Genomic DNA, 24,768 nt, shown 5'->3' with positions numbered 1-24,768 from the left:
TAGCTGTCTCTTGTGAGACGATGCCGGGGCCTAGCAAACACAGGAGTGGATGTTCACAGTCAGCTATTGGATGTATCACAGGGCTCCCAATGGAGAAGCTAGAGAAAGTACCCACGGAGCTAAAGGGATCTGCAACCCTATTGTTGGAACAACATGATGTACTAACCAGAACCCTGGAGCTCTTGTCTCTAGCTGCATATGTATCAAAAGATGGCCTAGTCGGCCATCAATGGAAAGAGAGGCCCATTGGACTTGCAAACTTTATATGCCCCAATATAGGGGAATGCCAGGGCCAAAAGAATGGGAATGGGTGGGTAGGGAAGTGGGGGGCGCTATGGGGGACTTTTGGGATAGTATTGGAAATGTAATTGAGGAAAATATGTAATAAAAAAATAAATAATAAAAAAAAAGAAAAAAAAACAAAAAAAACCAAAAAAAACCCAAAAAAAAACAAACAAAAAAAAAACAATTCCCCTTTAATATAGTTATAAAATTTATAATCTATAACCTCTATCTATGTCTATCAATGAATATTATCTATATTATCTATATTACTTTACTATATATTATCTATCTATCTATCTATCTATCTATCTATCTATCTATCTATCTATCATCTTATATTCATTCTGTTTATCCAAAGAACCCTTACTTATATAAGAGACCCAACTAAGTGATTGTCTTTTTAAGGATTGTAAAGATTGCTTGTTATATGTTGCTAACTAGCAAGAAAGAGCATGAGAGAGTGTGAGAAGGGAGAGAGAGAGAGAGAGAGGCAGGCTCCAATGACAGCATGAGATGCCAGTTAGCCTTAAGGAAGTAGCTGGTTCCACACCAGAATGGTTTCATCTGGACGATCATAGTCTCACTCCTGCCTCTTCTGGGCTTTGTGAGCTGGAAAAGCCCCTTCGTTTGTTTAACCTCCCATCTGTTTGTCTATAAAATGGGGGTTTTAATAACATTTACCACATCAAGTTGTTGAGAGGATTGAATGGAACTGTGCCTGGAACCTGGAAAGCTTTCAACAAATGTTAGTTGTTGTTGATACTTTTGTATAATCTTAAAAGTACACAACAGATCTCTCAGTCCCCGATTCTAGGTGTGCACTCTCTGAGCCAGTCTCGCAGCTGTCCTTCTGATTCTTGATTGCCAATTGATATAACTGATGTATTCTTTTTGTTTATTTCTTTTTTTTTTCTGAGATAAATTGCCAAGAAGCAACAGTAGCTGAAAAAACAGGAATACAGGGAAGAGATAACATTTGTTGAGCACTGGTTGTATTCTAGAATATATCCATGGTATGCTTTACAAAGATTACCTTCTTCTACGTGTTTGTATAGGTAGTCGTGTACAAACAGTGTATATATGCACATGCGTAGTGTGTGTGTGTATGTGTGTGTGTATGTGTGTGAAGGACAGTCTCTGACATCATTCATCTTAAGGTACCATCCACCTGTTCTTCTGAGACAAGATCTCTCACTGGGGCTCACTGACTATGTAAGGCTGGCTGGCAACTGAGTCCCAGCAATTACTCTGTTTTTAGGTTGCAGTACTTCAATTAGAAACACGTGCCACCACACCCAGCCTTTTTACGTGGGTGTAGGGATTGAACTCAGGTCCTCTTTTTTTGCACGGGAGATCTATTACCAATGGAACTATCATCACAGGTCACCATATCCTCTCATTTAAAGACAAGAATCCTACCAGGTACACAGAAGCAGTCTATCCGCCTTTGCTTTTCAAATGGCCATATTCAGAGAGCCTGGAGCTCTCTGGAAATCATTCTGCATGCAGAAAGAATTCTTGGATTGGAGGCAAAGCCAGTGTGGGTGTTGGCGATCTCAGGGAGTGGAGTGTGGTGGGCAGTTGGCCCAAATGGAGCTTGCTGTGCAGAGAGAAAGAGAAACCCAGATCAAGCCCACAAGCAGGGCAGCAAGCCCTCGGCTTGTGATTCTTGGCCACTGGAACAATTATGTCAACAGGAATTTTCCTTGTGTACCAGGCCAAAGAGACTCATAGATAATAACCCTTTAGTCAAGGGAGACCATTCACGCCCTAGGAACACAGGGAAGGAAGGATGGTGATGATGCTCGTGCGCACACTCCCTGATTCCTGCCCTCCAGAGGGCTGGGATGCTGAGAAGGAAGGGGACAGAAAAGCAGAAAATAAATGCTGTGAGTATGTATTCTAGTTATACCCCAGGAACTGACTAAGGTTCTCTAGTCAAGCTGAGAACTGACTTAGCAGTGATGGGTAAGAACAGATGTAGCACATGGAAGAATTGGCTTTTTGTTGTCAACTCAAGACTTTATAATTTCTTCTCTGTTCAATCTAGGATGGCACCTCCCCAGGGATCTAGAAAATTAAAAGAAGAAGAATTCCAGATAGTTTCTGGAAAGGTTCGACAGTGTAGGCAGTGTGGCCCAAACTTCACAGCCACAACTCACTCACAGGAAGATCTCAAAGCAGATTCCTGGGCCTCTAATGTGGGGTCCAGGAGTTTGTGTTTTATACAGAGCTGTGGGGTTCAGGAGTTTGTACACAAATAACTTGAGTTGTTCTCTTGCAGCAGATGGGTGGACTACATTTGAAAGATATCATTTAGTCCAATGTCTATTTTACAGATTTAACAGAGGCCCAGAAAGTACAAGTGACTTTGCTGAGGGTCTTTGACACAGGGCTTCTGAAGGACCAAAGTCTTAAACCCAGGTGATCTGCTTGACAGTCCTAGTGCTCTTGTCTCTAGGGGCCCATGACAGACGGCCTTGCTCACTTGCTGCTCTTTATACCGGCCCTGTACTTCAGGCCACTCACTCAGGATGGCTACTTCTCATTGTTTTCTACTTACTTACTTTTTAATTAAAATTTTTAGTGTATAAAACACTAGATTCCATTATGCTGTTGTCACACATATTGACATTGTACTTTGCTCATACTTATGCACTTATGACTTTTAAATAGTTAATGCATGCGTGCGTGTGTGTGTGTGCAGGCGCGGGCCTGTAGGGCAGAGGATAACTCTCTGGTGTTGGTTCCCTCCATCCACCAGCTGGAGATTGAACTCAGGTGTCTGACTCAGTGACAATCATCTCTACCTGCTCAGACATCTATCTCATCAGCCTTAACAGAGTTAAAATACATCAAGGTGTATGTGAGAACTTCTGACTTTAAGTGGCATCCCACTTATAAATATTTTTATTCATTTTTATTTATTAATTTTAAAGATTTATTTATTTATTATTTAATACATGTAAGTACACTGTAGCTGTCATCAGACACACCCAAAGAGGGCATCGGATCCCGATTACAGATGGTTGTGAGCCACCATGTGGTTGCTGGGCATTGAACTCAGCACCTCTGGAAGAGCAGTCAGTGCTCTTAACCACCGAGTTATCTCTTCAGCCCATTCACGTTTATTTGTACATTTTAGCGTCACATAATTAATAATGTTTTTGAGACAAGGTCTTATGTATCCCAGTCGTCTTCTAACTCATGATGACCCCGAGAATGCCCTTGCATTTGTGATCTTCCTGCTTTCACCGTCTGAATGCTGGGATCACAGGTTCTTGCCACTGTGCCTGGTTTATGCCCTGCTGTGGATCCAATCCCAGAGTTTCAAACCCAGGCAAGCACTCTATCAACTGGGCTATATCCTCAGCCCGTTGCTTTTTGGAGACAGCATCTCATATTGTAATTAACATAGTCTGTCCTGGATCTCGTTATACAACATAGTCTGTCATGGACCTCATCATACAACAAAGTCTGTCCTCAGATTTGTACTGCCTGCCTCCTCAGTCTCCTAACCGCCGAGACTATGGGTGTGAGCTGCCATGCCTGAATGTGTAGAGATAATTTTAAAGATTTCTTTTATTTCTTTTGTGGGTATGTCTGTGTACCATGCATGTGCCTGATGCCAATGGATGTTCTGGAACTCGAGTTACTGATGGCTGATGGCTGCCATGTATGGCTGCCAGGAACAGAACCAGGTTGTCTGTAGGAGCAGCAAGTACTTTTAAGCACTGAGCCATCTCTCCAGCACCCCTCTCCCCATGTGTAGATATTTTTGAAGCTGAGGGTCTTTTTTTTTTTCCTTCTGGTCCAACACTTTCATGCCACCTGCATACCTTGTTCCTGAAACCAGAGTTTGTTAAATGTAAAACTGGACAGGAGAATGCTTGGCTCTCTATAAACTTTGTATTTCTGTAGTGAAATTATGTGTTGGGAATCAATTCTGCTCTCTGTAACCTTCCCTCCTAACATTTGTAAGAGCCCAGTGGATCCAAAGGTCTTACTCATGCTGCCTCTAGCAACTCCTAAATTGTGACCTTTTCTAACCTGTCCTCAGACAAAGTATGCCAGCCTAACGTGCTGTGTTCTCGAGGCTTGGGAGTGTCAGGAACCCTTTATAGGGTTGGCTCCTTGCCAGTGACAGACAGCATTTGTCTGTTGCTCTCCTTCCCCACTTATTAATCTGGACTGAAATGATGCTTTGTCAAAGAATCATGTGTACCGATGACTCTACAGAGGCCAAGAAACACTGATTATGGAATGCTGGTGACTGAATATCGACACGGGCACCTCAATAGACGTCTGTAACGAGCTCCATATCAAACAATCGTGATGATAGAAGTGCTATGAATTATTAGAGTGTGGATAATTCATCCTGTGCCAACCCTAACCACAGTAATGTTAATTCTTCCGTCCTGTAAAAGGACTGGAGAGGTTTCTTGGATTGAATGGTTAGCTGGTCTTCACTGAGGAGTAATGTCTCTGAGTTCTGCAGAGCACATTCAACTTCTGATGAAATCTTCAGGGCTTGCAAATGAGCCCATTTACATTCAGGAGCAATTCCTTATCTATGCCTTTTACTTTGCTTGGGTGTCTATGGGAAAGAAGTGCTCAGAATCACAGCTGGTGGGGATTGTGGAAGTCATGTGGCCCTTCCTTTGTGTCATAGGCAAGGAAATTGAGGCCAGACAAATGCCTTGACCATGGTCATCCAGAGCCAAACTAAGGTTACCGATGTCCAACCATGAAAATAAGTGCACTCAAATTAATATCATGTGATCATCATTATTTAAATACTAAACAAATGACAGCAGATTCATCAAGGCATATTATGGCTATAGTGAGCTATAAAAAGGCAGAGGAAGTTGATAGGAAACCTTTATCCTCCACTCTGAGAATACCACTGTTAACATTTCAAAAGATGTTCTCTAGGCTAAACACACACAAACACACACACACACACACACACACACACACACACACACACACACACACACACACTTTCCCTCCCCCCTCTCTCACAAACACATATACACACTCATTCACAAACATATACACATACTCGAAAAACAAAAATACATGCCCAGATGTGGCACTCACTTTTATACAAATATACACAAACTCACACACACACACACACACACACACACACACACACACACACATACACACACTTCCCTTAGACCTAGGGGTAAATACATGGAGTTCACCAGTGCCCAAGTTTCTATAAATGAGGAACTTGAGAATAGAAAAGCCATGTTTGAAATAAGCTCTAGAGGTGTTACATAAGGAGGGGCCCATTTGGGTGAGTGGAACTGAGTGCATGGGAGTCTCTGGCTGTTTCCCCCACTCCTTCCCATGGGAGTTATCAGAATAAACTCAGTCCTTTACAGAAGCTAGCTGGCTATTATTACCAGATATGCTTCTTAGCGGACGGCCTTTGAACAAATTGCTTAACCTCTCTGAGCCTAGTTTCCTCATTTATAAAGTGAGATAGCACTTTGTAAGAGTGAGGGTAGTATGTGCTTACTGTTATTATTATGACTATGAACAACTCAAATAATTGAATTTATAGCTATGTGTGTTAGCTTCTTGCTGTATGTCAGGACTCAAGCCAAGCAGCTTATAAACGTTCCACTTTTCATACCCAGAGAAAGTGGAAGAAAAAGTACCTGCCTCTATGTCCTGGCAGAAGATGTCCAGGTAGAAGCAGACCCCCAAAGCCCTGTATCCTGGTGCTATCATTTTGCTAACCGATTGCTTTGCCTCCTTCAGCTTTTGGAATAGAGACCTTGGCACTTTTCAGGGCCTCTTGGCTGGGATCTACGTTTAAAAGCCTTCCACAGGGACAGGACTCTGACTGATGTAGAAGGTAGAAGTGCCTGTTCAACTATCATGGCAGAGAGCAGAGACACTGGCCAGAACCCTTTGTGTCTGGAGAATCCCCTTTTGGCTGTGCCTTGGTGTTCCCTAGGTAACAGTGGGGGACATAGCAGAGATTTATGGCCAGCTGCTCCCAGAAGCTACTTTACATGCTCTGTCTAAGAGAGACAGTGTCTGGTCCCAGGTGACTCATCAGGATGGAAGCAGACACAAGGCGGTGATGTGGGAGGAAGGATATCCCCCACACTCTCACTTCCCACGATCCAAAGGGACCTGAAGGGATTTCTCCAGCAATGCACTTTTATAAAGATGGGTGATCAAGACTCTTTTTATATGTGGAGAAACTGAGACCCCATTCCTAGAGTTCCTTCATTTTATAAATTAATTAGTCAGTTTATTTATTTTGAGGAACATTGATGGAATAGTTTCTTTGTACCAGGTACAGAATTAGGCTGAGTAGCAGATATAAACATAAGCAGACACAGACTGACCATCAACAGTGCTGTTGACTAGGTGGGGAGGGAGGAAGATGTGGCAATGGGGGACCGTGAGAAAAGGTGCAGGCCCCAAGAGTGGACCTGTCAGGGGTTTGTGTGTGAGCACCTTCACCTTCTCTGCAAGTGTTACCATCCTGTCTCCTCTCCTTCTTCCATCTTCTCTACTTTCACTCCATTTCTTCCTCCGTATGCCTCCCATCCTTCTTTCCCTCCTCCTCTTTCTCCTCTCCCTCCCGCTCTTCTTCCTCCTCTCCCTCCTCCTTCTCTTCACTGTAGTAAAAACTCAATAGCACAAAATTACTCTCTTAATTTATAAATGGTCACAGCAGTCCTGTGAAATGTATAACCTAGAATTTTTCATCTGACTTGACAGAAACTCTGTGTCTTAAATCAGTTTTTGATATGTTCTTCCTGGTGGTCAATGGAATTCTTCATTCTCCATTCCTATGACCTCACCTGGTTTACCTGCCTCACATGAGCAAATTGTGTGACATTTCTCATTTTTGCCACTGGCTTACTATATTTAACACAACATCCTTGAGGCCCATAGACTTTGTATCATTGGATCTCTCTCTCTCTCTCTCTCTCTCTCTCTCTCTCTCTCTCTCTCTCTCCATCTCTCTCTCTTTCTCCCTCCCCCCTCTCTCTTTAAGGATCAGTAATATTCTATTGTCGGCAAACACAATCTTCTCTTTATCCATCTATGCATGGATAAACATTTAGGTTGCTCCCACTACATGGCTGTTATGAACAAGATAGTACAAATATCTCTTTGAGATCTCATATCCAGAGGGAAAAGTGCTGGATTTTATGATAATTTCAGTTTTTTTTTGAGGAACTTCCACAATGTGCTCTATAGCAATGGTAGGTGTACTGGTAAGGCCCACTCCAAGGTGTCCCCCTTAGAGGTCATTCCATGCAACAGACCTAATATAAAGGAGGTTTATCTCAGGGAAGGGAGGGGAGGAAGGACCTGGAGAAGGGGTAGAGGCAGACAGATGGGAACAGATTCATGAGGGCAGAGAAGGGGGAACAGAGAAGGACAGAAAGAAAGACTTAAAGGGGGGAGAGAGATATGGGCTAGGAACACGTGGGAACAGAGAGAGAAAAATAGAGAGAACTGGGATTTCAAGCAGTTCTTTTATACTCCAGGCTACCTGCACAGGGCAATGGCAGGTAATGGTGACATGTGATGATGTAAGCTGTTGCTAGGTCCCTGGGAGGAACCTAGTGGAAACACCTGTAAGCTAACAGTGGTGTTCTTGTTACAACCCCTCTGATAATGAAGAGGAATTCCTGTCTTCCCGCTGTCATCAACACTTGTTATTTTCTGTTTTATTCCCCTGTGGGTTTAAATATTTATTTACTTATCCTTGTGTGTGAATGTGAATGCACACATGTATGTGTATGTTAGTGGAGGCCAGATGTCAGCCTTATTGTTTCTCAGGATACTGTTGATGACATAGTCTGTCTCTCACTGTTCTAGAACTCACTGACTTAGCTAGGATGTCTGGCCAGTGAACCCCAGAGATTTGTCTTTATCTATTTTCCCAGTGCTGTGTGCCACCACACCTGATAAAAGAATGATTTATTCATTTTCATTTTAATTTATGGATATAGGTGTTTTAACCTGCATGTGTGTTTGTGCACCACATGTGTGCAGTGCCCATAAAGGCCAGAAGAGGGCGTTAGACCTTAGGAACTAGGTTAGAGATGGTGGTGAGCCAACATGTGGGGGGGGGGGGTTGAACCTAGGTCCTCTGCAAGAGCAGCAAGTACCCGGAAACATTGAGCCATCTCACTAGTCCCAGTATCCAGAACTTTTTAAAAATTACGTTTTAGAGATTGAACTCAGATACTCAGGCTTGTGTGGCAAGCACTTTATCAATTCTGCAGCCTTTTAAAAGAATACTTTTTAATCATCATGGTGCTTCTCCAATGGATGTGTGGTGATATCTCATGGCTTTCCTGATGGTCAGTGATAGCGAGCATCTCTTAATCATTGGTCATCTATGTATCATCTTTAAATCATTTCACTCACTATAGAGCTGTTATCTGTTACCACACATATTCTTTGAGTATTTCCTTCTGATGCCGAGGAGAGTTGAGATGGTTTTGAAATTTCCATGAAGATCCTGTGCCACAGGGCTCCATACCCAAATAGCACGGGGAGAGAGCGAGCCTCCCAGGAGTGTGGACAGGCCTGTGAGTTCAGGTAGGATTACCAGTGCAGCTCAGAGGAACCTGCATGGAACCCTCAGGATACAGGAACTGTGAAGCTGGCTGGGACAGGAGTCTTCCAGTTTCCCTCTGGCCCATAGCTGATCCTGGGCCACAGAACTACATACACAAGTACTGCCAGGAGAGAGCTGGTCTCCCAGGAGTTCCTATACACCTGAGAGCACAGGTAAGACCACCACTTTTCTTCAAATTCTGGGCCCAAGGACCCTTCCAGAGCCATCAGGACACAGGAACCAAGGATCAGCTGGGGGACAGGATCCTTCTGGTCTCTGTCTGCATCCCAGAGCTGACCCTGTACCACAGCTCTCCATACCTAAATTCCTCTAGGAGAGTACTGGTCTCCCAAGAGTACTGACATACAGACTTGCAGGGCAGACAAGCGACAGTCAGAGACAGCAAGAACAGCTAACACCAGAGATAATCAGATGGTGAAAGGCAATCATAAGAACATAAGCAACAGAAACCAAGGCTACTTGGCATCATCAGAACCCAGTTTTCCCACCACAGCGAACCCTGGTTACCACAACACAACAGAAAGGCAAGACTCTGATTTAAAATCACATCTCATGATGATGACAGAGGAATCTAGGAAGGACATAAATAATCCCCGTAAAGAAAAACAAGAGAACACAGGTAAATAGGTAGAAGACCTTACACAAAAATCCCTTAAAAATTATAGGAAAACACAACCAAACAGATGAAGGAACTGATCAAAACCATCTAGAATCTAAAAATGGAAATAGAAACAATAAAGAAATCACAAAGGGAGACAACACTGGAGATAGAAAACCTAGGAAAGAGATCAGGAGTCATAGATGCAAGAATCAACAGAATATAAGAGATAGAAGAGAGAATCTCAGGTGCAAAAGATACCATAGAAAACATTGACACAACACTCAAAGAAAAATGCAAAATGCAAAAAGCTCCTACCCTGCAAAAAAGACCATCCGGAAATCCAGGACACAATGAGAAGACCAAGCCTAAGGATAATATGTACAGAAGAGAGTGAATATTCCTAACTTAAAGGGCCAGTAAATATCTTCAACAGAATTATAGAAGAAAACTTCCCTGACCTACAGAAAGAGATGCCCATGAATGTAGAAGAAGCCTACAGAACTCCAAATAGATTGGACCACAAAAGAAATTCCTCCCATCACATAATGATCAAAACACCAAATGCACTAAACAAAGAAAGAATATTAAAAGTAGTAAGGGAAAAAGGTCAAGTAACATATAAAGGCAGCCCTATCAGAATCACACCAGACTTCTCACCAGAGACTATGAAAGCCAGAAGATCCTGGGCAGATCTCATACAGACGTTAAGAGAATACTAATGCCAGTCCAGAGTACTATATCCAGCAAAACTCTCAATTACCATACATGGAGAAACCAATATATTCCATGGCAAAATCAAGTTTATACAATATCTTTCCACAAATCCAGCCCTACAAAGGACAATAGATGGAAACCACCAACACAAGGAGGGAAACTACACCCTAGAAAAAGCAAGAAAGGAATCTTCTTTCAACAAACCTGAAAGCAGATAACCACACAAACATAAAAGTAACATCAAAATAACAGTAAGCAACACTTCCTTAATATCTATTAAGATATTATTAATATCACTATTCCTTAATATCTGTAAACATCAATGGAATCAACTTCCCAATAAAAAGACATAGACTAACAGACTGGATACATAGACAAGACCCATCATTTTGCTACATACAGGAAATGCACCTCAGTGTCCAAGACAAACTCTACCTCAGAGTAAAGGTATGGAAAACAATTTTCCAAACAAATGATGCCAAGAAACAAGTGGGAGCAGTCATTCTAATATTAGATAAAATCAACTTTCAAGTCATAAGAAAATATAAGGAAGGACATTCATACTGATCAAAGGAAAAATCTACCAAGAAGAACTCAATGCAAGGGCACCCACATTCATAGAAGAAACTTTACTAAAGCTAAAAGCAGACATTGCACCTCACACAATAATTGTGGGGAACTTCAACACCCCACTCTCATCAATGGACAGATCCTGGAAACACAAACTAAACAGATGACACAGTGAAACTAACAGAAGTTATGGACCAAATGGATTTAATAGATATCTATAGAACATTTCATCCTAAATCAAAAGAATATACCTTCTTCTCAGCACCTCATGGTACCTTTTTCAAAATTGAGCATATAATATGTCACAAATCAGACTTCAACAGATATAAGTAGGTTTAAATAATCCCATGCCTTCTATCAGATCACTATGGATTAAGGCTGGTCTTCAATAGCAACAAAAACAGAAAGCCCACATACACATGAAAGCTGAACAATGCTCTACTCAATGATAACTTGGTCAAGGAAGAAATAAAGAAATTAAAGACTTTTTAGAATTCATCGAAAATGAAGGGACAACATACCCACATTTATGGGACGCAATGAAAGCAGTGATAAGAGCAAAACTCATAGCTCTGGGTGACTCCCAAAAGAAACTGGAGAGAGCATACACTAGCAGCTTGACAGCACATCTGAATGCTCTAGAACAAAAAGAAGCAAATACACACCCAAGAGGAGTAGATGGCAGGAAATAATTAAACTCAGGGTTGAAGTCAACCAAGTAGAAGCAAAAAGTGCTATTCAAAGAATCAACAAAACCAGGAGCTTGTTCTTTGAGAAAATCAATAATATAGATAAACTCTTAGCCAGACTAACCAGAGGGCAGAGAGATAGTATTCAAATTAACAAAATCAGAAATGAGAAGGGTTATATAACAACAGAAATGGAGGAAATTCAAAACATTATCAGATCTTACTACAAAAGCCTATACTCAACACAACTGAAAAATATGGATGAAATGGACAATGTTCTAGACAGATACCAAATACCAAAGTTAAATCAGGATCAGATAAACCATCTGTAACAGTCCCATAACCCCTAAAGAAATAGAAGCAGTCACTAAAAGTTTCTGAACAAAAATCCCCCTAGGACCAGACAGTTTTAGTGCAGAATTCTATCAGACCTTCAAAGAAGACCTAACACCAGTACTCCACAAACTATTCCACAAAATAGAAACAGAAGGAACACTAACCAGTTCATTCTATGAAGCCACAATTATTCTGATACCAAAACCACACACAGATCCAATAGAGAAAGAGAGCTTCAGATCAATTTCCCTTATGAAGATTGATGCAAAAATACTCAATAAAATTCTTTCCAACCAAATCCAAGAACACATCAAAATGATCATTCACCATGATCAAGTAGGCTTCATCCCAGGGATACAGGGATGGTTCAATATATGGAAATCCATCAATGTAATCCACTACATAAAGAAACTCAAAGAAAAAAAAACCCACATGATCATTTCATTAGATGCTGAAAAACATTTGACAAAAATTCAACATTCCTTCATGATAAAAGTCTTGGAAAGATCAGGAATTCAAGGCCCATACCTAAATATAGTAAAAGCATACTCAAACTAGTAGCCAACATCAAACTAAATGGAAAGAAATTTGAAGAAATCCCACTAAAATCAGGGACTATATACAAGGCTGCTGCTCTCTCTCTCTCTCTCCCTATCTATTCAATATAGTACTTGAAGTTCTAGCTAGAGCAATTAGACAACAAAAGGAGGTCAAACGGATAACAATTGGAAAGGAAGAAATCAAACTATCACTATTTGTAGATGATATGGTAGTATATTCAAGTGACCCCAAAACTCCACCAGAGAACTCTTACAGCTGATAAACAACTTCAGCAAAGTGGCTGGATATAAAATTAACTCAAACAAATCAGTAGCCTACCTATCATCAAAGGATAAACAGACTGAGAAAGAAATTAGGAAAATGACACCCTTCACAATAGTCATAAACAATATAAAGTATCTTGGTGTGACTCTAACCAAACAAGTGAAAGATCTGTATAACAAGAACTCCAAGTCTCTGAAGAAAGAAATCCAAGAAGACCTCAGAAGATGAAAAGATTTCCCATGCTCATGGATTGGCAGGATTAATATAGTAAAAGTGGTCATCTTGCTGAAAGCAATCTCCAGATTCATGCAATCCCCATCAAAATCCCAACTCCATTCTTTATAGAGTTAGAAAGAGCAATTCTCAAATTCATCTGGAATAACAAAAACCTCAGGATAGTGGAAACTATTCTCAACAATAATAGAACTTCTGGGGGAATCAGCATCCTGTGTCTCAATCTGTACTACAGAGCAATAGTGATAAAAACTGCATGGTATTGGTACAGTGACAGGCAGGTAGATCAATGGAATAGAATTGAAGACCCAGAAATGAACCCACACAATTATGGTCACTTGATCTTTGACAAAGGAGCTAAAACCATCCAGTCAAAAAGAGACAGTCTTTTCAACAAATGGTGCTGGTTCAATTGGCGGTTAGCATGTAGAAGAATGCAAATCAATCCGTTCTTTTCTTCTTGTAGAAAACTCAACCCAAGTGGATCAAGGACATCCACATAAATCAGATACACTGAAACCACTAGAAAAGAAAGTGGAGAAAAACCTCAAGCCCATGGGCACAGGGGAAATTTTCATGAACAGAACACCAATAGCTTATGTTCTAAGATCAAGAATTGACAAATGAGACCTCATAAAATTACAAAACTTCTGTAAGGCAAAGGACACTGTAAATAGGACAAAACAACCACCAACTGATTGGGAAAAGATCTTTACCAACCCTACATCCCACAGAGGGCTAATATCCAGTATATACAAAGAACTCAAGAAGTTATACTTCAGTGAACCAAATAACCCTATTAAAATGGGGTACAGAGCTATACAAAGAATTCTCAACCGAGTTATATTTAATGGCTGAGAAGCACCTAAAGAAATGTTCAACATCCTTAGTCATCAGGGAAACACAAATCAAAACATCCCTGAGATTCCACCTCATACCAGTCAGAATGGCTAAGATCAAAACCTCAAGTGACAGCAGATGCTGGTGAGGATGTGGAGAAAGAGGAACACATCTCCACTGCTGGTGAGATTGCAGGGTGGTTTAATCACTCTGGAAATCAGTGCAGTGGTTCTTCAGAAAATTGGACATGGTACTACTGGACTACAGGAGGACTCAGCTATACCACTCCTGAGTATATACCCAGAAGATGCTCTAACATTTACTAAGGACACATGCTCCACTATGTTCAAATCAGCCTTATTTATAATAGCCAGAAGCTGGAAAGAACCCAGATGTTCCTCAACAGAGGAATGGATACAGAAAATGTGGTACATTTACACAATGAAACAATGAATTCATGAAATTTTCAGGCAAATGGATGGAACTTGAAAATATCGTCCTGAGTTAGATAACTGAATTATCAAAGAACACACATGGTATATACTCACTGATAAGTGGATATTAGCCCAGAAACTCGGAATACCTAAGATACAACTCACAGACCAAATGAAGCCCAAGAAAAAGAAAGACCAAAGTATGGATACTGTGGTTCTTCTTAGAAAGGGAACAAAATACCTATAGGAAGAGATACAGAGACAAAGTGTGGAGCAGAGACTGAAGGAAAGACCATCCAGAGATTGCCCCACCTGGGGATCTATCCCATATACAGTCACCAAACCCAGATACTATTGTGGATGCCAACAAGTGTTGCTGACAGGAGCCTGATATAGCTGTGTCCTAAGAGGCTTTGCCAGAGCCTGACAAATACAAAGGCAGATGCTCACAGCCAACCATTGGACTGAGCACAAGGTCCCCAATGGAGGACCTAGAGAAAGGACTGAAGGAGCTGATGGAGGTTACAGTCCCATAGGAGGAAGAACACTATGAACCAACCAGTACCCCTAGAACTCCCAGGGACTAAACCACCAAACAAAGAAAACACATGGTGGGACACATGGCTCCAGCTGCATATGTAGTAGAGGATGGCTTAGTTGGACATCAATGGGAGGAGAGGCCCTTGGTTCAGAGAAGGCTCGATGCCCCAGTGTAGGGGAATACCAGGACAGGGAAGCTGAACTGTGTGTGTTGGTGAGCACGGGGAGGGGGATGAGATGGGGAGTTTTTGGAGGGGAAACCAGGAAAGGGGATAACATTTGAAATGTAAATAAAGAAAATAATAAAAAAAGAAATTTCCATAAAGCCTTTCGGAAGACTTGGCAGAGGGATAAGCAGGGGTCTTCCTCAACACGATTGTGTCATATAGTATTGAAGTTAAATCTTAGAAGTTCTATCAGTTTACAGTGGTGTTCAGAAAGACTTTGAGAACAATATTGGTCCTGCTGGTGGTTCTTGTACTTTGTCTGGCTGCCTGGGAAAGTGTAATAGGGAGGTGGTCCTGCTGAGAATATCTCTCCCCAGCCTTTACGACTCACTGGGCTTTTCCAGAAGTCCTCTGAGGTCTCCAGTCCTTGGGAGACTTTTGGAGTGACACACATTTTTTCACAGTAAATAACTCTACACTTCTGTTTCTACCTAATAATCATATTAATACATCTGGAGGCAAGTTTCCGCTAGGAAGCGAAAAGCTTGCTTCAGCCATCCCATTATACACCTTTCAGCATTCTTAAGTCAGTGCACATTCTGGTAGCTGTCCAGGTGGAGGCAGTGCTGGCTTTGAGAGCAGGTATGATCCTTAGAGGCATCAGGAGTCTTTACGAAGACAATACAAGTAAGAGTTTGGGTCTGTCCCATGGCTTCCCTTGCTTTTATGTCAGGGGCTTTCTCTGCTGCCTCCCACTCATCAGCTTCAACTGGGTTTCCAGTGGGCATACGGCAGGGAAAAAACCAGGAAAAGTGATGTCCTCGTCCTCATCCTCATCTCCTTCCTCCTCTGCTTCCTCTTCTCTACCCCATCTTTTTCTCTCTGCTTTGGTCTCGTCTGATCTAGTTCCACCTCCTCCATAGATCTTGCTCAACTAGGCATGTATACAGCAGTACATATCACTGGCTTGCTATATACCAGCACGGATGTCCTATAAAACAGAATACAATAGTACTCGTGTATATATTATGTAGAAATAATTTTAATAAGGGATATAAAGGACCTATATGATAAAACTTTACTAAGAGGCATAAAAGAAGACTTAAGCAAATGAAAGGACACATTATGGAGACATTGAGAAGCTGCCAATGGCCTCCAATTCAATTTATCCATTTATTGCAGCTCCATAGGAAATATCAGAAGAATTTGGAAGGAGCTTAGCAAAATGATTCCAAAATACTTCTGCAATAAATGCTTAAAGAGAGAACATAAAATTTGGGGAAAAAAGGTTAGAGAGGAAATGTCCTACTGGGTTAGAATTTTGATAACGTGACTGAAGTGAGACAGTAGTGCCTAGAGCCTAGCTTGATGGCTGGAGTGGATGATCTATCTAAATGACTGTCTGCTGGTGAGATGTAACATATACATGCAGGTAACATCTATTGGTTACAATGATACTGATTTTGGATACTCAAAGAGGCTAAAGTCAAGGCCCTACTTGCTTGCTACTCTGCACAAACTGTGAAGCCCAGGCTGTGTGTGTTGCTTAACCATAGAGCTTAATTAACATGTGTATGATTCTGATATTATTCCTCATGTGTGTTTACACACACATACACACATATATATACACATATATACATATACACATACATACATTTGCATATACACATACACACATACATACACATACATATACACATGTATACATTTGCATACACACATACATACACATACATATATACACATATATATACACACATACATACACACATACATATGCACACATAACACATATACATACACACATACACATATAACACACATACACATACATACACACATACACATACACACATAATACACACACATATACACCATATGCATACACATCATATACATGTACACATATACAAACACATACATATATGTCATATAAATTAGAAATTTTAATATAAACAAGTAAATCATAAAAGTAAGAAAGTGTAGGTAAATATTTTTAAAATTCAGAAAATCCCTTTTTAAAAAAACATGGCACCAACTATGACTAGTTGTAAAAATATAAATAAAAATATATTGTGGCTGGAGAGATAGCGCACCAGTTCACAGAACTGGCTCCTCTTGCAGAGGACCTGGGGACCTGGGTTCACTTCCTAATACCCACATAACGGTTGAAACAGTCTCTAAATTCCAGTTATAAGGCATCTGATGCTCTCTTCTGTTCTTTGGGGTCGCTGCATAAAGGTCGTGCACAGACATGCATGCAAACACTCAGCCATAAACACAAAATAAATCTTAAAAATATAAGGTCTTATATTTCAAAACTCCCACATTGCCAAGTTAAAGCACAAAGGTTATATTAAATTATGTCTTGAGCAGTGTGACTCATATTATTTTGATATTAGAAAAATTCTTAGAGATCAATCATAAAAAAGAGAACAACTCTCCAAACAAAAAGGTGAAAAATATCTACAACTAACTACATAAAACCAGTAAAGTGTATGCAAACCACATACCAGAGATAGCTGGGTTTTTAATTCACCTTGCAGAGAGAAAGGAACAAGAAGTAATCTATAAGTAGTCAATGGCAGAGATGATCGGTCCCATGGGGTTGCCAGAGAACTGAAAAGTCTCTATCATCAAGCATGTTGTTTTAGAACTGTCTTCCATATATTTAGATACACACACTTATTCTGTTACAATAAATTGTAGTCAGGACAGCCACATGTTGCATATTTTTGTAGTCTCGGAGCAATAGGTCACACTGAATAGTCCATGTGGGGTAGCAGACAAGATCCTGAAGGTTCATATAAATCAACCTCTATGATGCTCTTTTTTAACTAAATTATCAGATGATGCATTTATCTGAATGTATTTACCACTTTTAAGTGATGCTTGCATGAGCATATTAGCTGAAATCATGTCTGAGGAGGTAACTCGGGGTTCTAAGTGATTTAACTTTTTCCCGTATATCAGAATTAAAAGTCAACAGTGTATAATGTGCAGTTTGAAGGCTATTGTGTAACTGGGCTTGTTTAGCAAAAGGAACCTGGGACCCCAGGAAGGCCCTTGGCAAACTTCACATAGATAGATGCCTGGTGTTTTTCTCTTATTTTCACAGAACAGAACAAAACCTTCCCTGGTTCATGGATTGAAAATGAAGACTGCAAAAGTCCCAAGTTGTACATCTCAGAATGGAAGAAGCCACCAAAAGCCCACCTCCTTTCTCCACATTCCCATGGAAGTCTTTACAAGCCTGAGGAATTGGATAAGTCTGATCTAGGGGTGGCCACACAGACCAGTCAACTATGTGGATGAAGCAGACCTGTTCTACCTGCCCATCTCCTGGTGTCCTTAAATAGATCCTTTCATCTGATAGGTAGCTGTAAGGGTTGGCTGTAATTTTGGTTTAGAGTCTGCATTGTGAGGGTATTGTGTATGCTAGTGTCCACATATATTAGAGGGCAGAGGTCACCTTGGGCATTGATTCTCAGCGGCTGCTCACTTTGCGTTTTGAGCAGGGTCTGGAGCTCAGCAATTAGGCTAGACTGGCTATTGAGGAAGCCCCAGGGATCCACTGGTCCTGGGATTATAAGCATGCATCTCCATGCCTGGCTTTTGATCTACAGCTTCCCACTGGCAGGTTCTGCAGACTAGATCTGAAGGCCTTCCAAAGAGTACTGGTGGAATGTGTAATAAGAAAATGTAAATTTATAGTCCCCTTCCCAGTGACAACTTTGATGGCATTTGGAAATGAAAGTCTTGGTGTATGGGAAGTGTGCATTTCATTCCCAGCCTCATTATGTGCCATGGGAAGATCTGAGATGTGTCTGGGTGGCACGGAGAAAGCACCTCACATACTTTCCTTCTGTGTGGCTCTTGTCAGTGACAGCAAGGTCACGTTTTATCCAGAGTTAGAAATTCACTCTTTAGATAATACCTGCATATACAGCACCCCAAATTGATGAAGCGAAAGGACTGAATTTGCTCATGCTAGAGATTGCCTGGTGCAGATGAAGCTGGGCACACAGCTCACAGTGCATGGCCAGGATATGTTTTCTCTATGTGTGGACCATGACTCTGATAAGGGTCCTATTTTCAGACTTTTTGTTCATTGTCACCTGAAGCACTGTCCACACTTCTTGGGGGCTATATCCTCCCAGATCTCCAGCCAGTGGGAGATATTAAACCATGTTCTAATCACTAAGAAAATTCCCAGGTTTGTGCATCTCACTGGCCCTGACTGGGCTGTGGGTCTGGCTCTAAGAGTCTCTGTGGTCAGGGGTGGTTGAGTCACACACTGCTTGATGTATCTCAGTCACAGGTCACCACTGGGATGAAGCTAAAATGCTGAAGGTGGAGAGGGCAACTCTTCATATACATTCGATGGCACCAGAGGAATAGGAACCCTGTAGTGGCAAAGCCAACATCAAAGCTCATCATGTACATGTTTGGCAGCAATTCTGAGGACACTTGTCTAAATAATTTTAGAGTCAATAAAACTGAGGTCCAGAAAGGGGAAGGAACTTTCTAGAAGACAGAGAACACATTAAGTGAGGACAAGGGTCCTGCAGCTTCCGTTTTAGGCTCTCTGCACTGAGCATGTCCCTTTACAGCAGTGATTCTCAACATTCCTAATGTTGTGACCCTTTAATACGGTTCTTCACATGGTGATCCCTGACCATAAATTCTTTTCATTGCTGCTTCATAAACTGACTTCTTCTTTCTCCTCCTCCTCCTCCTCCTCCTCCTCTTTCAAGATTTATTTATTATATGTAAGAACACTGTAGCTGTCTTCAGACACTCCAGAAGGGGGAGTCAGATCTCATTACGGATGGTTGTGAGCCACCATGTGGTTGCTGGGATTTGAACTCAAGACCTTCAGAATAACAGTCAGTGCTCTTAACCACTGAGCCATCTCTCCAGCCCTGAGAACTGCTTCTTCAAGAGATCATCTCTACAGCCCAGTGCTTCATTTCCTAGACCAGGTTTAATTTTCCCAAGGGATCATGAGGGCAGGATCGTATACATGTATAGCTGTGTTCAGGAATTTTCATAGATGTCAAGCTCTGTATATGAGTGGCATCCACTGGCACTGTGCAGATTGTCGCCTGTGTGGGCACCCCTAGGCATTCTGGAAGATGGATCAGTTCTTCTGTTAAGATGGCAAATGCTTGTTACATGTAGTGACACTTTTGCCTCTAGTACTATGCAAGGCATCGCATCAATCACAGCACTCTTTTTCCTGGTAGTCCAGGCTTTGTCTCAGGATCTTTTTCATCTAAGCCCTCTGGTTTTTTTTTTTTTTTTTTTTTTTTTGTGCCAGTTTTTAGCTGTAGCAGGCACTCATCCCAAACCTATTCACCCCATTGCTCAAAGTAGACCGAGCCTATCCTCAGAATGATCCTCTTCTAGGTCTCCACAAAACTCCCTAGTATTATATGAAATAAAACAAAGTCTGTAGGAAGTGATTAGCACCTTGTAAATGACCAATGATTGATATTTAATGACAAACATCTAAGAAACCTAGCATCTTTAAAGATATCTTGTTAGAAGTAGCAAATGTGTTCAGCTCCTATTGTCTATATTCTCAGTCTATCCCCTAAGTTACAAAAATAAATTAGGGAAATAAGCTGGCAGTTACATGTTTATTGGTATTTCAGTTTACTTTCAGACACATACTACCCCCATCGACCCCCTCCTTTACACACACACACACACACACACACACACACACACACACGCACACACACACACACTCCTTTTGAAACTTAGTATTTGTAGTTTTAAACAGTACAGAGGAGTCGGGCAGAGACTTATAGCTGTGTTAAGAGTCTCTTTTTCTCTCTTTCTGTCTTTGTCACTTGGTTTCCCTCCTGCTGTCTGGTGATATCAGGGTGTCAGGTGACTGACAGAGAGGTTTTGGAGGCAGCCAATTGGTTGTATTTGGCAGCCTCCAGAGACCTGTGCATGACTGACTGGCTTCCTTAAATGAGAGTTGGAGGCAGTGGAGTGTCTTGGATCAGCCCTGCCTGATGCTTCTCTGCCTGTGCTCTCCCCATGAGCCAGGTTGATGGGGGGCGGGGAAGGGGGAAATGGGAGGAAAGGAGACAGTGCACGGTGTGGAGTAGCACAGGGTGGATTGCAGCTAGCTTTGTGACATTAGACTCACCTTGGCCCAATCCACTTGCTGGCCTGTGCCAGGAGTTCTCAGTGTGGTCTGCATTGATAACACAGAGGCAGTGCCGGGAAGGGACTGAAGTTTTACAAGGCTGTGTATATTTTTAAGTGTTTTGCAGAGATACCATCTTTCTATTTGTGGTGTTTCTTTCAGCCCTGTTTCCTTTTAAAACAAATTTTGTAAATTGAAAAAAAAAAGATTTAATTTAAAAGGGAATTAAGCTTTTTAGGTTAGAGCTCAAAGCAATGGGTTCTGCTATGATGTCATCACACGCAGACACATGCTATTGTATCTTCTTCTCTTCCCCACTGACTTCCATAGATCCCTTCCCCTCTCTAGCTGACTGTCTTTCTCCTGCTTTAGACCTTAAAGGGGGGGGATCTTGAGGACTAGCAAAGAGCTGCATGTGAGGGTGTCATGGGGTGTCATTTGATGGAGGCTTGGGGAACACTGACCTAGAATGAGGTTCTGAGTGGTATCAGCTCTCTTTCTGATGCTGGGAGTTGACAGTGAGCACATTACTGTGCAGGCACCTGGAGGGGTGACACTAGGAGAGCATGCTGCATAGGGCTTCCAGTTCCATCTCGTGCACAACTGTGTTACCTTCTCATACTGTCTCTGTTTCTTATACTACTATCTAAATTTATCTTGTTTACAGCTGTGCTCCACAATGCTGGGGAATTCCAAACACCCTGAAAACTAGATGTTAAGGATATGAATATGACATGAATATAAATTTTCATGTTTTTGGATATATATATATATATATATGTGTGTGTGTGTGTGTGTGTGTGTGCAATCATGTGTGTGTGTATGTGTGTGTGTGTGTGACATCTGTGTGTGTGTGTGCATTCATGCACAGTGTGCATTTGGAAGTCAGAGGACAATTTGGGCATTTCTTCTCAGGCCCCTTTCACTTTTGGTTTGAGTCAGGGTCTCTCACTGGAATGGGACTTTGTCACATAGGCCAGGCTACTTGGCCCGTGCACTTCTACAGACCCTCCTGTCTCTGCCTACTTTCTCTGTGCCTCACTTTACTCTACACAAGTTCTGGGGATTTGAACTCAGATTCTCTTACATGCAAGGCAAGCACTTTATCAACTAAACTATCACTCCAACCTGTTTATTTGCAGTTTTTGTAGTAAAATCAGACCTTCATAGTTGTGAAATTATGCTTTCTGAATTTATTCCTTGTAGGGTAAATATTTCCATGTACAGCTGCATAACTGTTAACATGCCTGATTTCAGTGCTGGCCCAGATGCTACAGTGTAGAACACATGAGTTGGTATTGAACATATCAGGCAGAGTCTCTCAAAGACTGGAAAAAGTCTTTATCTCCAAACAACTGGTGACAAGGCCTTCAGATAAGATGCTTCAGCCTCTTCTTAGCTGTTTGTTTTCTCAGCCCAGTCCACGAAGATGGAAGATGGCAAAGGTCTTGTTTGCTGACTTAAGGCTGTATCTTGAGGCTGGCATCAGAGCTGACCCAAAGCAGGCACTTTGTGTCTGAGACTGGAGCCATTCAGTGAGCATGCTTCTATAGAGCATGATGTCCCGTGGTGGTAAAGAGGGCTCACTGGTAGCTCTGCAAGTTGCTGCTTTTTGCTGACTAGCCTATTGTACAATCTATTTGGGCTATGTAAAGGGTTGGTGTGGGTCCATTTTGGGGGGCAATTTGGACTGAAGACAATCTCCCAGAAAGCCCTCTCTAATTCAGTCCATCTGCCTCTTAAGGTCCTCATTCCTAGTGCAGATACTGTGCCAGTTGAGGTGTTATAACTGTAGGAAACTGCAAGCCCCAGCCTGCCTTCTGACCCATAAGTCCTAGCCAAATCTCTGGACGTGTATTTCCAGAACGTTCCTTCTGGAATGATAGTTGTGCCGTCAGTTTGCCTACTTTTCTTAGTAGTCCTGCCCCCATACCCTATTCAGTATAGCAGGTTATCTTGTATGGAGCAACGACCTGAGAAACATTTACTGAATAGAAGGATATATAAGTGATTGAATGAATGAATGAATGAATGAATGAACGAACTTCATCTTTCTTGACATTTAATGTCGTGTCTTTCTGGCTTTGTGTACTCCTTAGTCTTTATCTGTGAGGTGTTGGCCCACGTGTCTTTCTTTCCATTTTGTTTTGTAATAAATAGATCCTCCACACTTTAGAGTGAGGTTACATTCTGAAAAACAAATTTTGAGTCGAAACTATTGTTAAGTTCAAATGCATCTGACACATGTAACCTATGAATGACCATCATTTAGTAACAGGGCTTGTGCAGAAGATCAGTGGCTTCACTCCTGGACACAAGGAGACTGAGTCCTGGGTCGTTTCACTGCAGAGTATCAAGAGACTATTATTAGATAGTATATCACCATCCCAAGAAATGATCAAAAGTCAGAATATAGTTTCTACTGATCTTGTCTCATTCCACATTACCATAAAGTAAAATATTTGTTAAGTCAGAGACTGTGATGGTTAGTGTTAACTGCCAGCTTGACAGGACCTAGAACCATCCAGGTGATGGACCTCTAGGCACACCTCTGAGGGTTATCATGATTACATTAACTTATGTGGGAAGAGCTGCCTACTATGGGCAGAGTCATTCCCCGACCAGAATCCTTACCTATAAAAAGTGGAGGAAGTCCTGGCAGTAGCTTGCATTTATCATTCACTTCTGATTGTAAGTAAAACATGACTAGATGCTTCAAGATCCCTCTGCTTTGATTTCCTCATTGTTATGGGACTGTGTGCTAAAAAGAGCCTTTTCCCCATAGTTGCTTTGGTCAGGATGTTTTGTTACAACACCAGGAAAAGACCCTAAGGCCAATACTGTTTGCTTTCAGTTAGCACCCAACCTCTTCCTCTTTATCTTTGCCCTCAGGAAGCATTGAGTATCCACTTCCTGTGGTCAGAAGCATGAGTGAATTCATCATCTCGCAAATCATTCCTTCTTTTCAGAGAGGTGAAATAACTCACCCAAGGACACACAGCTAGGACGTAGAAGAGCTGGATGCATAACCCAGGCTTGACGTTCCTCTGCATAGCTTGGACACTTTTAATCTTTCCACTTTTCTCTTTCACGTTAAGCCCACAGACTACCAAGGCATACATCAAACTCTTAGCTTGACCTGCTGAACCCTGAAGTGGACCATCAACCCTTGGACACACATTAGCACCTCAAGTCACCAAAGACACTAGGATTCCCACCATGAGATTCTGAAACTGTGCCAGGGTCTGAAATCCCCCACAGCTGTTTCTCGGTTATATTTCTAATAGCATTAAATAATACATCAAATAATAATCCTGGTAGGTATTCAAAGATGTATTTGCTTAATTAATTCTCCTCAGAACAAATAATGCATGCGAGAGAAGCCTTCAGTTCAGTGATGGGCCCACACCAAGTATGCTCAAGGGGTACGATTTGTTTCATTGAAAGGAAGCTCATTCAAATGCTTACCCTCTCAGGCAAGTAAGTGAGACCCAAAGCCGCTCCGCCCCACACAATCAGGACCTGGTGGGTGGGGAAGAGCTTCACTGGGTGAAAAGTCTGGAGTCTGGACTCAGTTCTGGCTCTCCTGAGCACAGCTTTGCCCTTGTCCTTCTGGGAGGCAGGCCTGGTCTGCAGCAAAGAGAGTTCTGAAACCCGTAAGTAATGAATCACCAATGTTTTGCCTGAGGGCTAAAAGAGAAGTCAATTTATTTGGTGCCTTTC

The 24,768-nt window shown here is 41.7% G+C and overlaps 1 protein-coding gene across 5 annotated transcripts in view; it reads right to left on the bottom strand.

Moving 5' to 3' along the window:
• Positions 1-24,768, bottom strand: part of Adra1b (adrenoceptor alpha 1B) — a 136,304-nt gene that overhangs the window by 78,039 nt on the left and 33,497 nt on the right. Inside the window, exon 4 of one of the 5 annotated variants that reach the window (XM_029483751.2) lies at positions 24,514-24,675. The exons of 3 other annotated variants lie outside the window; for them this stretch is intronic. The gene's annotated coding sequence lies outside the window, so the exon portion shown is untranslated. Of the gene's footprint in view, positions 1-24,513; positions 24,736-24,768 lie in introns of all 5 variants that reach the window. One more of the 5 variants, XM_029483750.2, reaches the window with a different exon arrangement.

The sequence above is a fragment of the Mus caroli genome, unplaced genomic scaffold (assembly GCF_978045245.1).
Source record: "Mus caroli unplaced genomic scaffold, Mus_caroli_1 scaffold_13, whole genome shotgun sequence".
Classification (NCBI taxonomy): Eukaryota; Metazoa; Chordata; class Mammalia; order Rodentia; family Muridae; genus Mus; species Mus caroli.
The sequence above is the reverse complement of the archived record's forward strand: the minus strand, read 5'-3'. Positions and strand labels throughout refer to the sequence as shown.